The sequence below is a fragment of the Lepisosteus oculatus genome, chromosome 23 (assembly GCF_040954835.1).
Source record: "Lepisosteus oculatus isolate fLepOcu1 chromosome 23, fLepOcu1.hap2, whole genome shotgun sequence".
NCBI lineage: Eukaryota > Metazoa > Chordata > Actinopteri > Semionotiformes > Lepisosteidae > Lepisosteus > Lepisosteus oculatus.
In genome coordinates this window covers 4,066,432-4,079,984 of record NC_090718.1, presented here as the reverse complement: position 1 = coordinate 4,079,984, position 13,553 = coordinate 4,066,432, and the positions used below count along the sequence as shown (strand labels likewise).

Genomic DNA, 13,553 nt, shown 5'->3' with positions numbered 1-13,553 from the left:
GCGTCCTGTCCAGGGTGTATCCTGCCTTGTGCCCGTTGCATGCCGGGATAGGCCCCAGCTCCCCCAAGACCCTGTACTGGATAAGCAGCTACTGAAAGTGATATGATGTTTATCTTTGGAAGTGACTTTTCGAAAGAAAACCAGAGAGCTGCGTCACGAAAACTCAGGGAATCCAAACAAATCTTTGTTCTTTTTTGCTGGTGGGCAATACTGGGTTGGGGGCACAGACAAATAAATCCTGAAAATCATAAATGGGGATAAAATATGATGACAAAAGTGGGCATTTCTGTCCATAACCCCAGCCTGCTGTACACAGTGAAGGCTTCTGTCTTAACACCAGAAGGGGTTTGAGTTCAGATTTCAGCTGTCTGTTTATCCTGGCTCGTAGTTCATCCCATTGCTTTCTGGGACAGGCTCATATAGCACGTCAATAGCACTGTGGCTACAGAGCAGAATGTATTTTTGACAGGTTTCCATCCACGTTCCTGAACTTGCTGGACTGGTTTGGAAAACCGCCGATGGGGCCAGCGTTCTTTATCACTTCAATGATTAAAGACATTCCCCCAGGGGTCTCCTGTGAACGGAACAAGCAGGCATGCATAAAAAAAAGAAGTGCATTGTGGGGTTGATAGCACTGTACATCCTCCTTATGATCTCATGCTTTGCTACAACAGCACCAGGCCTGGTGAAATTTACACTAGCACCGCAGGGTAAAGGCAGTGTAAAAGTGGAGCAGACATTCACAGCCAAGTAAAAGCCTTGTCTTCACTAGGCCACAAAGGTGTAATTAAGGAAATGTCTTTGTTTTAGACTCAGAACTCTTCTAAGCTGTGCATAGTCTCTACACTATGACCTTGTGTTAGAGTAGCCATTCTCCCACATGCTCAGTGATCACATGATTTGTATATATATAAACGATGATGTAAGCGAGCTTTAAATAGAAGGGCTTTGTTCATGGTCACAGGTAGTTATAGGTGTTGATGTTCTTGTTTGCTGAGCCCGTCGGGGAGGGGGATACTGCAAGCAGATTTCTGCTGATCGAGCGCCTGTTTGTCACTCCCTGCGTTGGAGCTGAGCAGAGGAGGGTGTGCAGGTGGTGACCTGATGGTGTCTGATAAGAGCAGGTAAGCAAGCAAGTGCATCATATTGTAAATTATGCAAAGGAAATTTCCTTTGACTGTTTCCTTTGATCAAATCATGCAACGGGTTTGTACCATCTCTTTGATCCTGATTCGTGAGTAATGCTGCATCCTCCTGATAGAAATAGTGATTTAAAAAAGCACGAATCCGCAGAAAAAAAAATGGCACAGTTTAAACTCATTGGGTGTATTTAGCATTGCAGTCACAGCTGTTCCTGCACACTTGAAGTTAAAGAGCTGCTGTCCAGTGGAAATGGATTAGAAACACTTTCAACTTCACTTTCAACCAAGCCTGGCCAGTACCTGGATGGGAGACTCCTGGGAAAGCTGAGGCTGCTGCTGGAAGAGGTGTTAGTGGGGCCAGCAGGGGGCGCTCACCCTGAGGTCTGTGTGGGTCCTGATACCCCAGTATTGTGATGGGGACACTGTACTGTAAAAAGGTGCCGTCCTTCAGATGAGACGTAAAAACGAGGTCCTGACTCCCTGGGGTCATTAAAAATCCCAGGACATTTCTTGAAAAGAATAGGGGTGTTACCCCGGTGTCCTGGCCAAATTTCCCCCTGGCCTTTCCCAGTCATGGCCTCCTAATAATCCCCATCTCTGAACTGGCTTCATCACTCTGCTCTCCTCCCCACTGAGAGCTGGTGTGTGGGGAGAGGACTGGAGCATCATCCAGGTGGGGCTGCACACTGGTGGGGGTGGAGGGGATCCCCATGACCAGTAAAGAGCTTTGAGTGGAGTGTCCAGAAAAGTGCTATGTAAGTGTAAGGACTTATGATACATTATTATTATCTTTATTAGAATGTATTGAACTTGATCAACATTGCACTATTAAACAATCCTTAATCAGGGACATACTGTACAACACTGAATAGGAACCAGATGTTTCCGCAGCTTTTATCAACTTGCAAAATATTCCAGTATTGATACCGAATCCCTAAACCTTAATTAATATCCTGACGAAGGCTGGGTTGTGCCGAGGCACGGACAGAGTTTAATTCAGAACTACAGTGGACTGGTAAGCATGCATCCTTTTTTAAGTCACCAGTTGTGGATTCTAGACATATCTGGGCAGAGCACCTGCATTGTTGAGAGCTGGGCTCACCCAGATTCCTGCATGCAAACGCGTGAGCTCTTTGTATTTATTTTTAAACCAGTGAGGTAAACAAGGGGTGGAGGGGCTGCTCATTTGATCTCTGCCTCGGGGTGTGAGTGCCTTCGTTTTGCCTCGGTCCGTCACTGGCGGAACCCGACTAGCGAGTCAATAGAGCCGCAGGGGACAGCCAATGAGAGACCGGCTCAGAGGAGAACCGGGCCACAGCGTTTTCCTGCCAGGACACTGAAATCTGATTGGCTGCCAACCGTGTTTGTCATTGAAAAGCTCCTCCCCTTTAACCCCCAGCTAGGACGTCTCTCTCTTGAGAGGGGAGGGACTTCCTGTTTTGTTCCGTCGGGGAAATGTCGTGATGTTTTGTTTTCCATGCAAATCTAGGCACAGATGTTGATTCACTGCTTACCTTCCATCCATCCATTTTCTATCCACTTTATCCAGTACAGGGTCACAGCGTTCTCCAGCCTATCCCAGCAAGCAACAGGCACAAGGCAGGATATACCCTAGATGGGACACAAGACACAGACACACTCAATTATCCCACTATGCCCCAACTGACCTACAAGCATGTTTTTAGACTTTAGGGGGAAACCCACATGAATATGAAGAGAACATGCAAACTCCACACAGACAGCCCCCCAGGAATCAAACCCAGGGCCCCACTGCTGCAAGGCCGCAATACTCACCACTGCGCCGCCTTTTATCTGAGCTCAATGATTGTTCATTAGGTCCACAATCTCTATCTGAGAGATGTATTGTTGTGTCTCAGTGTTCACCTGCACGCGATGATTGTTGATTTGGTCCAATGTCGGATTTGTGGGGTGTGCTGTATGGCGCCTCGGTTTCCTCCCGCAACCCAAAGACACACTAGTGGGTTAGTTCCCTTCTGGGAAAATTGGTCCTGGTGTGAGCGTGTGTCTGTGTGTGTCCTTGTGACTTTCCCTCGCTTTTTTTAATGCAAGGGGACTCCATTTAAAGCGTCAAATTAGTCAACAATTATCGCACGGGGCCCCTCTAAAATAAGCCAAAGACACACTGAGCTGTTGTCCTTTTGTTTTTGTGGTCCTTTCGGGATGTGCCGTCAACTCGCATCGAAGCAATGGAATTTCCCGTCAAGAAAGTGGCGATCTTCTCCTCTGGGGGAAACAGCCTGTTATTTCATCTAGAAACGGCAGAGGGAGATGCATCCCCTGAAACCCATCACAAAAACTGCGTACAGTGCGTCTTCCGGTCCCGTGTTGTGATGGAGACTGAGAGAGCAGCTGGTCTGAACTGTCGCAAGGTGCGCTGGCATTTGTACGAAAATCGGCACAGATACAAACGAGGGTGGGGGCGCCTCAGCTCATCTAGTGAATTGGTCCCAGGATCTCATCCGGCTGTTTTCCTGAGAGAAGCCAAGGCACCCGCTGCAACGATGGGGGCTGGATAGCTCGTTCCATGCCCCCACCACCCTTTGTGTAAAGGAGAGCCTCCCGTTCTCAATTTGCAATGTATTTCCAATCGTTTCCCCTTACGCCTTCTGGTGCGTGTTTACAGCCCTCATTCTGAAGAAATCCAGCCAGCATCATCCATATAAAGCAGGGAGAACAAACGAACTAATAACGCTTTTTTGTCTTGAAGCAATATTTAGAGCCCATCTCCCCTTATTCTTCTAGATCGCCCTAAATCATCTGTTATTTAACGATTAAGATCTCTTCATTGATCAGTTAAAGAAGTACTTTTTCTGTGATGGAGCACTGGTCTTTCAGGCTCAGGGGTTTTGTGATTTTTTGTTGCACCAAATATTCTCTAAATGGGTGACATGGTGGCGCAGTGGTGAGCGTTGCTGGGGCCCTGGGTCCAATTCCCGGGACCCAGTCTGTGTGGAGTTTGCATGTTCTCGTGAGTTTCCTCCAGGTGCTCTGTGAAAATTGACCCTGGTGTGTGTGTGTGTGTGTGTGTGTGTGTGTGTCCTGTGACGGACTGGTGTCCTGTCCAGGGTGTGTGTGTGTTGATGTGTGTCCTGTCCAGGGTGTTTCCTGTCTTTTGACCATTACTTGCTAGAATGGAAAATGGATGGAGATTCTGTAAATTCCTTAATTTAATACCCCACCTATTTAACTGGTCAGTTGCATTGCTCCAGGGCTTTAGAAATTAATAATTTAAAGGCTTCTTGTAATATCTGCTCAACTGGAGCCCTCCAGATCCAGGGAAGGAGATTCCTGTTCTAGATCCTGCCAGGAGCAAACTCAATTAAACTTTTTCTCATTAAACCTACACGGGTGCGTAGTATAGGGAAAGTCGTTTCTCGTGAGTCTCTCAGGTGCAGTATATGAATAGAACAGCAGACAAGACCATCGCCAGAAATACAATAACAATAACAGTATGGTGCCAGTGCAAAATTGTCATAAACTGTGCCCAAACAGAGAAGTATACTAACAGGACAAAAACAGTGCAAAAATAATACGACGATTAATAAATAGTACAACTGTTTATTATCAACATGTCAGTCCTTCACCCCCCCAGTTCTGTCTAACTCTCATTAAAAGTGTTCTTCTTATTAATCGTGGGTTCGCCCTCGTTTCGGGTGTATTTAAAGGTTGACTTTTTTTTGTTGTCTTTGAAGCACATGGGGGTTTAGTTTACTGTAACTCCACAGAACACGAGCAGACAAAAGCGAACCAGAATATTAACTCTTTGATCTTTTGTCATTCCAGTCGGGAGAGTTTCCGGTTGCTGCCTTTTGTGGTACACGTGTGCTTCCGAGACAATTGACCATCAATTCCCTCTCCAGACTTACAGTAAATGAGCTTATTTTGTTTTCAGGTCACACCTGACAGTAAATTCGCCTTCTTATGGCTCGAGTGTCACAACCCTTGTGAGCTTGTGCTGCTGGCTTACATACCAGGGTGATGTGGTCCAGTGAAAGGCTTGATTACAAGGCTGAGCCTCGAGCAGACCAGACATCGCTGGTTTGTGTCGTTCGATAATCGGTCGGCGCTCCTGCCCGGGCAGAGAGGCCTGCGGTTGGGCACGTGTTGGCCGGCTGGGCATCTGGGAGCTGGCGGCGTGATCAGTGAAAAGCACATCACACCTCCAGTCAATGGTAACGGTCCTGTAGGGGCTCTGAGAAGCCTGGGTTGTGCCAATCGCCGACATCTAGTAATAATAATAATAATAATAATAATTCCTCACACTTCTAGAGCTCTTTTCTGGACACTCCACTCAAAGCGCTTTACAGGTCATGGGGATCCCCTCCACCCCCACCAGTGTGCAGCCCCACCTGGATGATGCTCCAGTCCTCTCCCCACACACCAGCTCTCAGTGGGGAGGAGAGCAGAGTGATGAAGCCAGTTCAGAGATGGGGATTATTAGGAGGCCATGACTGGTAAAGACCAGGGGGAAATTTGGCCAGGACACCGGGGTAACACCCCTACTCTGTCCGAGAAACGCCCTGGGAATTTTAATGACCGCAGAGAGTCAGGACCTCGGTTTTATGTCTCATCTGAAGGACGGCGCCTGTTTACAGTCTAGTGTCCCCGTCACTATACTGGGGCATCAGGACCCACACAGACTGCAGGGTGAGCGCCCCCTACTGGCCCCACTACCACCTCTTCCAGCAGCAGCCTCAGCTTTCTCAGGAGTCTCCCCTCCAGGTACTGGCCAGGCTCACACTGCTGAGCTCCAGGGGGGCTGCCAGCTGGGAGCTGCGGTGTGACGTGGCTGCAGGTGAACGATGCTGAATGATGGACTGGGGTGTATTTTGCGACCGCGGATGGTGTGAAGCTCGCCCATGGCGTCGTCGGAGCTTCAGAGTCTTCTCTCTCGCGGGGCGACCCTGCCTGCCGTTCAAGTTTCCGTCAGGGAATGCGTGAGAAGAGAGAGCCCTGAACATAGTGGTGTTAGAGGAAGTAGTATTATCTGAACAAGCGGCGGGGTTTTCCCCAGTCCTCTGATGTGAGCCGACAGAGTAGCTGGTGAATACCAGAGCAAGAGGGAAGGTCACGAACCGGAATGGAGCCGATCCTCCTCCCCTCTTTGAAAGGAACTCGCGGTAGAGAGGTGCAGTCAGGTCAGGGCTCAGCTCAACCCCAGAGCAACACCTTCCTGTTCTCTGCCCCTTTGACACTGCTGTGTCCCCTCTCTCTGTCTGAATCCGTCTCTTCCCTCTGCGGTCCTCCCAACAGACCACCTGCTGCCCCACAGGTGGGTCTTCCTGCTTCAAACGCCTCTTTGGTTTTGTTTTGGTTTTTTTCCTAACCAATCCCTCTCCATCTGCAAGGGATGCACATCGAGCTGCAGGCTAGGCTTGGAATAAAATCCGAATGCATCGGAGAAAGGACGATTAACTGCCGGTCCGATCGATCGGTCCCTTGTCGGGCCAATTAATCACTCAGGATGAAAACTCCAGCTCCGATCGGTTCTCCCCCTTCTCCTCTCCTTCCTCTTTTTCTCTACTTCCCCCCTATCCCCCACCCTGACGCCTCTGCACCCTAAAAATCATCTTTCTAATCTTCTGCGTCATTCTCTTTGCTTCTTGAAAAACGTCCACAGCTGTGGAGGCCCCCGAATGTTTGCAATAGTACCACCGAGGCGTCAGGAACTGCCCTGTATGCAGAGCTGCTTGTCTGTGGAAAGAGTTATTTGTGCCCACAGTGGCATTTATTTTTGTTTGTGCCCAATGATCAGCAGAATCCCTTTCTACTGGCAATAAAAGAGGGGAGTTTGAGAGCCTCTGGAAAAGGAGAACGTTCTGAGAGGCCAAGGAGAGTGAGTAGTTTTCTGTGACGATTCGCCAGATGGTTTGTTTTCCAATGTATTTATCCCCCCCTTCGCTCAGATGACCCCGCTATGGAATCTCGGGATTATTCAGCATATGGCTCCCAGTGAGGGGCCTCATGTGGCAGAGCCGCTCTTCTCCGTGGCTGCCAGAAGAGTTAGTGCTGATTGGAGGAGAGATGGGTCCATTGCTGATGTCACTGTTGCTCTGAATGCTGATTGGCCCCTGACCTACCAATCCTGGGGGGGCTCAACCAGGAGTGCACCCTGCCTGGGGAAAACCCATTAGAGAGTCTAATTGACATTGACAAAGGAGAGCCCCCTCTGGATTGGGGGAGATCACAGCAAATTATTTTGTTCAATGCAGCTCCGTGAGGGACGAACATGTGAACATTCCACCAAGAGACAGTGCCTTTCCGCAGGCCTTTTGCACACGTTACACTGGCTGGGACTGGTTACTCGAACCCGTGGGTGGGCGGTATTCCACAAAGCTGTGCTTTAGCCAGCCACCTGGAATGCCACGACAGAGAAGGTTGTGTGTATGGCATGCTAATCTCTCTGTAATGGCTCATACTGTAGGTGTGTCTCTGTAAAAATGCATTGGCTTTCACTGGATCTCTCCAGTGCATTGGGTGTGTTCTCTCCTTTTCCTTAAGGCTGACCGCTCGATCGCTCTGGGAGACGACAGCGTCTCTAGGAGTGCCCACGACGTATGGGTGAGAATTTGGTGTCGTCTTCTCCGACAGACCAGAGCCGGGAAATGCCGATCTCGCCTCGTAGACGCTGCGCTGTTCCGAAACGAGCCACAAATTAGTCAGAACTGCAACAGAAATGCGGTGCTTCTCCGTCCGAGAGTGCTTGGGGGTGTTTTCTCGTTAGCGGTTCAGTGATGTAATCTCCGTTTCAGTGGTTGTGCGTTGAACCCACTGGCAGGGAAGTGCGCGTCACTGGTGTCTGACCTCAGAAAGAAATCGGCTTGCGTTTGCTGTGGATCTGCGGGCACGTTCTCGGAGAGGCTGCAAACAATCGCAATTGTGCTCAGACCCGTTCTGTTTAGTATCTCTTGGGTGTGTTACCATCTGTTCAGAGGGCCTCTGTGAGCTTTGTACCAACTTTTCCTGCTGGAGCTGCGCTATTTTAGAAGGTGGACATACTGGTTTGAACTGGAGGGGAAGAACGCTGGACCCAAGGGCTGCTGTGTGATTCAGGAGTGTGTGCTACGAACCTGAGTAACCAAATGTGTTAAAAGAAGTGCATCTTTGGCAGATAGGGAAGAGGAAGATGTCCGTGTTTTGGGACACTGCCAGTCTGATCAGCACAGGGAGGCGTGATAGAGAAGAGAAAAATATTTAATCACTTAGTGATCACAAAGTTTAATCACTTTGAGAAAAATACACCGGGCATGTCTGTGTGCTTCGCTCCCATGCGCATGAAATGAAAACTTCTTTCAACCTCTGAGACGGACTCCTGACGCTCTTTTAAGGGAACCCATGGAAATATTTCTCCAATCCATCCATCTTCTTACCACTTCAGTTCGGGGTCTCAGGGGAGCAGGAGTCTATCCCAGCAAGCAAAGGGCACAAGGCAGGATACCCCTTGGACGGGACGCCAGTCCATCACTCACCATCATGCTGCTGATGATGTAACATAGATGTAGCAAAACATTTCCACCCGAAATCAGACAGGACTGAACGTATGCTGACTGGCTCTCCTTATCAACTCCACATCAGTGTCGGCTTTCGCTGGGGCTGAATTCGCTCAAGGACAGAGCAGGAAGTCGTGTGCTCAAAGTTGTGAAAATAATGCCAGATCTCTCTCAATCTGCCAAAAAAGATTAAAGAGATAACGCTTTTGACTTTTCAAAATGATTGATTCTTAATCAGGGCTTGCCGTTGTATCCAAAATGTTTTTAAATGAGCTACACTTTGCCCCAAACTCAACATTTTTTAGTTTCACTTCTAGAACAAAACTGGAAATATTGCTGCTTACTTACAAGCTTTAGAATGCATTTCTCACTCCTGTCTCTGTCAGTGAATCATTAAGAGAGGAGTTTATTCTACACATTCTGCTTATTTGCTAGTTAAGTTAAGCTAAACATGAGTAGCTTTCTACAGTTTTATAATTTTATGACTTGGCGGAAACTTTTGGTGGTCTATTTCAGGCTCGACATGAGTTGTAACCCAATTTAGAGAACAGTTTTCCTCCATTAATCTTCATATAACAAAAGTAACACTACTAATGGTCTATGAACTCATTGAACTATTTAATAACCTGAGATACACACCAGTCCAGACGGGAAGTGTTTATATATTTAGTGGAAGGAAATGTTTGGAGAAAAATATCTCATAGTCACCTGATCCTTCGTCACTCCAAAATGATGAAATAGTATCGCTGTGACATAAGGCCTCCAGGCACAGCCCAATGACCCAATGCGTGTTTCTTATTTTGAAACATCCATTCCATTCATTTTCTAACCACTTCATCCAACTCAGGGTTGCGGGAGGGAGCTAAAATCTATCCCAGCAAGCAATGGGTACAAGGCAGTGTACACCCTGGACAGGACACCAGTCCAGCACAGGACACCAGTCCAGTCCAGCACAGGACACACACACACACACTCCCAGATGCCAATCAACCCACCAGCAAATCTTTGGGCTGTGGGAGGAAACCAGAGCACCCAGAGAAAACCCATTCAAACTTGGTGAGAACATGCAAACTCCACCCAGACAGCACCCTGCGACTCACACCCAGGACCTCAGGACCTCGAAGCCCCAATGCCACTCACTGCGCCACAGTGCCTCCAAACAGCATGAGTCACGATAACAGAGACACAGAAAACAGGTTTGCAGATGAGTCTGCTCCTTTACTTTTCCAGCCTGTCGGTGGTTTCGGAATGCAGGAACCCCATGAACTGATGAATCAACAACACTCTCAGAAAGGGCGGAACTGGTTCGTTGCACACAGACCGTGGGGTATGGGACATAAACATGTCGTCACGTGCTTGTCAGATCTGCCTCACAGAGGAATGTCAGCCTGTGTTTTTTTTCCCTCTCTGCTTCATAATCCAAAAAACAAAACCTATGGATACCTATTCTAAAAACGCATTCCCTATGTACGCAGACAATACACTCATGCTCTCCCTTGTAGTGATCCACATTTTAATTCAAGGAGGCGACTGAAAATTCTCTCGGTTATGATTGACCCATAATTCTCATTTGGATTTTGGATCTAATGGATTTGTCCGTTTTCTCATTTTTAGTAGCCCTTGGGGTTGGTTTTAACAGTCTGTGTTAAACTCCCAGGAAGCACAGTGATGCAGTGGTCAGTGTTGCTGCCATGCAGTGCTGGGGCCCTGGGTTCAATTCCTGGGATGCTATCTGGGTTGAGTTTGCATGTTCTCCAAGTTGGTGTGGGGTTACATCCAGGTGCTCCTGTTTCCTCCCACGATGCAAAGCAAAAACAAGCTGGTCGTTTTAATTGGCTCTTGGGAAAACTGGCCCAGGTGTGAGTGTGTGTGTGGGTGTGTCCTGCAATGGACATTGCTTGCTGGGATGCCCCCAGTGCTCCTGTACTGTAGTTCAGGTGGGCATCTGCGTCAGGATGCATAGTCTAAAAAGGAACAAGTAACAGGTTTATTCCCTGTGGAAAAGAGAAGAGAGAACGTTTTAGGCTGTGAAGCCTTCTTCGGGTGTGAGCTCACACCTGTACTGTGCTGGGTCAGTTAGCAAATAGGCCAATGAAATGAAACTCAATGCACAATTTGCTCTGTGCCAGACGAAAGACCTTCATTTCCTGAAACCCATGTCTGTATGTCACTGCTCTGAGATTGAGAATTGATACCCCCCCGTGTGCGCCAGTGGCTTTTATTTGGGCTGGGAGCAGTGCGTGTGTGGCGTTAGGAGAGAAGGCTCCGGTAGCTCTCACTGTGTGAGAAAGTGCAGCCTGGATAACAAAAGGATGAAGACAGAGAGGCCCACGCCTTTCCTGGCTCGAGTCGGGAAGATCCAGCGAGCGGGCCGTCCTGAGAGACGGGAGACAAAAGGACAGCTTCCTGGTGAAAACCAGGATCAAGGAAGTGCGAGGAATATCGGCTTCTATTGCTGGCGAGGCTGAGAAGCAGACACCTGTGCACGGCGCGACTGAATTCAGACCCAGGAGGAAGTGCAGGGGGGCAGACCCGGGGCAGGTGGAGGCCGGCTCTTCCTGTCGGAGAGCAGTAGCGGGACGGGGGCGACGTTTATAAAGAACCCCGATTAATCCCGGAGAGGCAGACGAGCGGGAGGGGGTCAGACCGAGACTACTGCAGAAACTTCAGGCGGGTCGTTCAAGGGGGCGAAACAGAATCTCTTCCCAAACCACGTTCCCAGCCCTGTCCTTCGCCAGGGACCAGTGAGGAGGCAAGGGGGAACCGCCGGATGATCGTTTCTTAGCCCTGTTATTCCGGTAGGTGCCGATTTGATACTTTTTTAAAAAAAAATAAACGGGACTGCTGCGCGTGCCTTCGCGATCCGGCCCGCTGTTCGTGCTAATTGCTCGTGGAAATGGTCATCGTGGAAACTGCACGACCCGTACTTCCGTCAGCGCTCCTGTCCCCGCAGGATACCCCACAGCACGGAGCGGGAGGTCGCCTGCCCTCCTGCTCAGGTGTGAATTCGCGTTCCAGCGAGCGGGCGCCCTGTTGACGGTCGCTCTCGAGGCTCTGGCCAGCAGCGGGAGTATTTGAAACCGATCAACCCAGGAGAGGTTGATAAATAGGACCCGGACAACCCCCCGCCCCTACAACCCCCGATTCTCGGGGTTCGGGGTTCGGGATTCTGGTTCATCGGTCCTGGCGAATCTCCCGAGTTTTTCTAACGGGGCGCCGGTCGCTGTCATGGCTCTGTCAGTAAGAGTAATAACAGAACATGGGCGAGTTCAGAGCACTGTTTGGTAGTTCTCAGCGAATTGATCCCAGCTCCACACCCCCACCACTCTTTGTGTAAAGCAGCGCCTCCCGTCCTGATTGGAAGGATGCCATCCAGGTGTGTCTTGAAAATCCTGGTGAGAGAGAGTTGAAAGCTGTCTTGCAAGCTGATCAAAGTGATCAGACTGTGGTTGACTAATATTCTTATGTCATACTTTAAATCCAGGTCCATTAATACTGAACATTACTTACAAATGCACAAAGAATATTTACAAATAAAACACTTTAAAAAAATAACAAGTTCAGGAGTATCATGGGTGGCAAGGTGGTGCAGTGGTGACTGTTGCTGCCTCACAGTGCTGGGGCCCTGGGTTCGATTCCTGGGGTGCTGTCGGTGTGGAGTCTGTATGTTCTCTCTCGCTGTTCTTGTGGGTTCCTTCCCACAATGCAAAGAGATGCTGGTCGGTAAATTGACTTCTGGAAAATTGGCCCTGGTGTGAGTGTGTGTGTCTGTCCTGTGATGGACTGGTGTCCTGTCCATGGTGTCTATGTCTGTGTCCTGTGATGTACAGGTGTCCTGTCCAGGGTGTACCCTGCCTTGTCCCTGTTGCTTGCTGGGATAGGCTTCTGAAGAAGCAGTTAGAAAATGGATGGATTTTCTTTTAAAAAAATGGATGGATAAGCTTATGTGTGTAGCCCAGTATTTGATATCAGTTATTTTCTGTGCTCTGTGCAGTAGTATGGATGCTAATCTTGTCTTTCAAGCATAGTTTCTTTGAATATACAGACGTATGGGTGTCTGGGCATCAAAATATTTACACTGAAGGTGGGAGCTAATTTGCTTGGGCCCTCAATGGATCATCCTGAATAATCAATCAAGCAACCAAGACAGGCTGGAAGGTGACTTGGGAGAAGGATCTTTTCGGTGGTTGGCAATATTCTGGCTGCAACTCTGCAAAATGCAAATTCAGTCGTGGAGCTGTTTCATGAAGCGAGATCACGCAGTCAGCTGGATAACTTTAGTAAACATGTTAACAAAAGTCTGGCTTTTCGGTTTCATGAAGTAAGCTTGCATTGTGTCCGGTTAAGTTACCATAGCAACACATCCTCTATCCCTCACCTGTTCTTTAGCCTGGCTTGGTGGTTAAGAGCTCACAATCTGACCAATCTGTCCCCAATAGACGTCACTGGTCTTCAGGGATCCAGTTGACATTAGAGCTTTTTCGAGATGGGCAAAACCCACTGCAGTTCACTGTTAGTTTTTATGTGACAAATACAGTTTCGGCAGACAGGGTCTACTTTACATTCACAATCTCTTAAACTGAGCATATTGCTTGTGGTAGCTCAGTGCTAAAAGAAACTCAAGCTCTGTTCACAGGGCTGAGATTCTTTGTGACTTTACTGTATTGGCGACTCAGAGTGCTTCAGTGAAGCCACAGTGTGTCATGCAACGAGGAAAGTGGTGTTTGCACTAAAACCGTTTTTGTGTGCTTTCATAATGTTCCCTGGCCATACATTAGAGAATAGCATCAAACAGGGTTTTAATGAAATAGCTGGTAATATTCTCGTGTATAATTCTACCCACTGTACATGTAGCCTCTGTTCCCTCTAGCTATGCACTGTGATCTGAACATTTCTTATA

At 48.5% G+C, this 13,553-nt stretch overlaps 1 protein-coding gene across 2 annotated transcripts in view; it reads left to right on the top strand.

Annotated features, from left to right (window-relative positions):
• The first annotated feature begins 1,105 nt into the window (after positions 1-1,105).
• tmprss4a (transmembrane serine protease 4a) overlaps positions 1,106-13,553 on the top strand; it is a 31,938-nt gene continuing 19,490 nt past the window's right edge. Inside the window, exon 1 of one of the 2 annotated variants that reach the window (XM_069182702.1) lies at positions 1,106-1,124. The gene's annotated coding sequence lies outside the window, so the exon portion shown is untranslated. Of the gene's footprint in view, positions 1,125-11,154; positions 11,452-13,553 lie in introns of those variants that run through there. The other variant, XM_015337822.2, reaches the window with a different exon arrangement.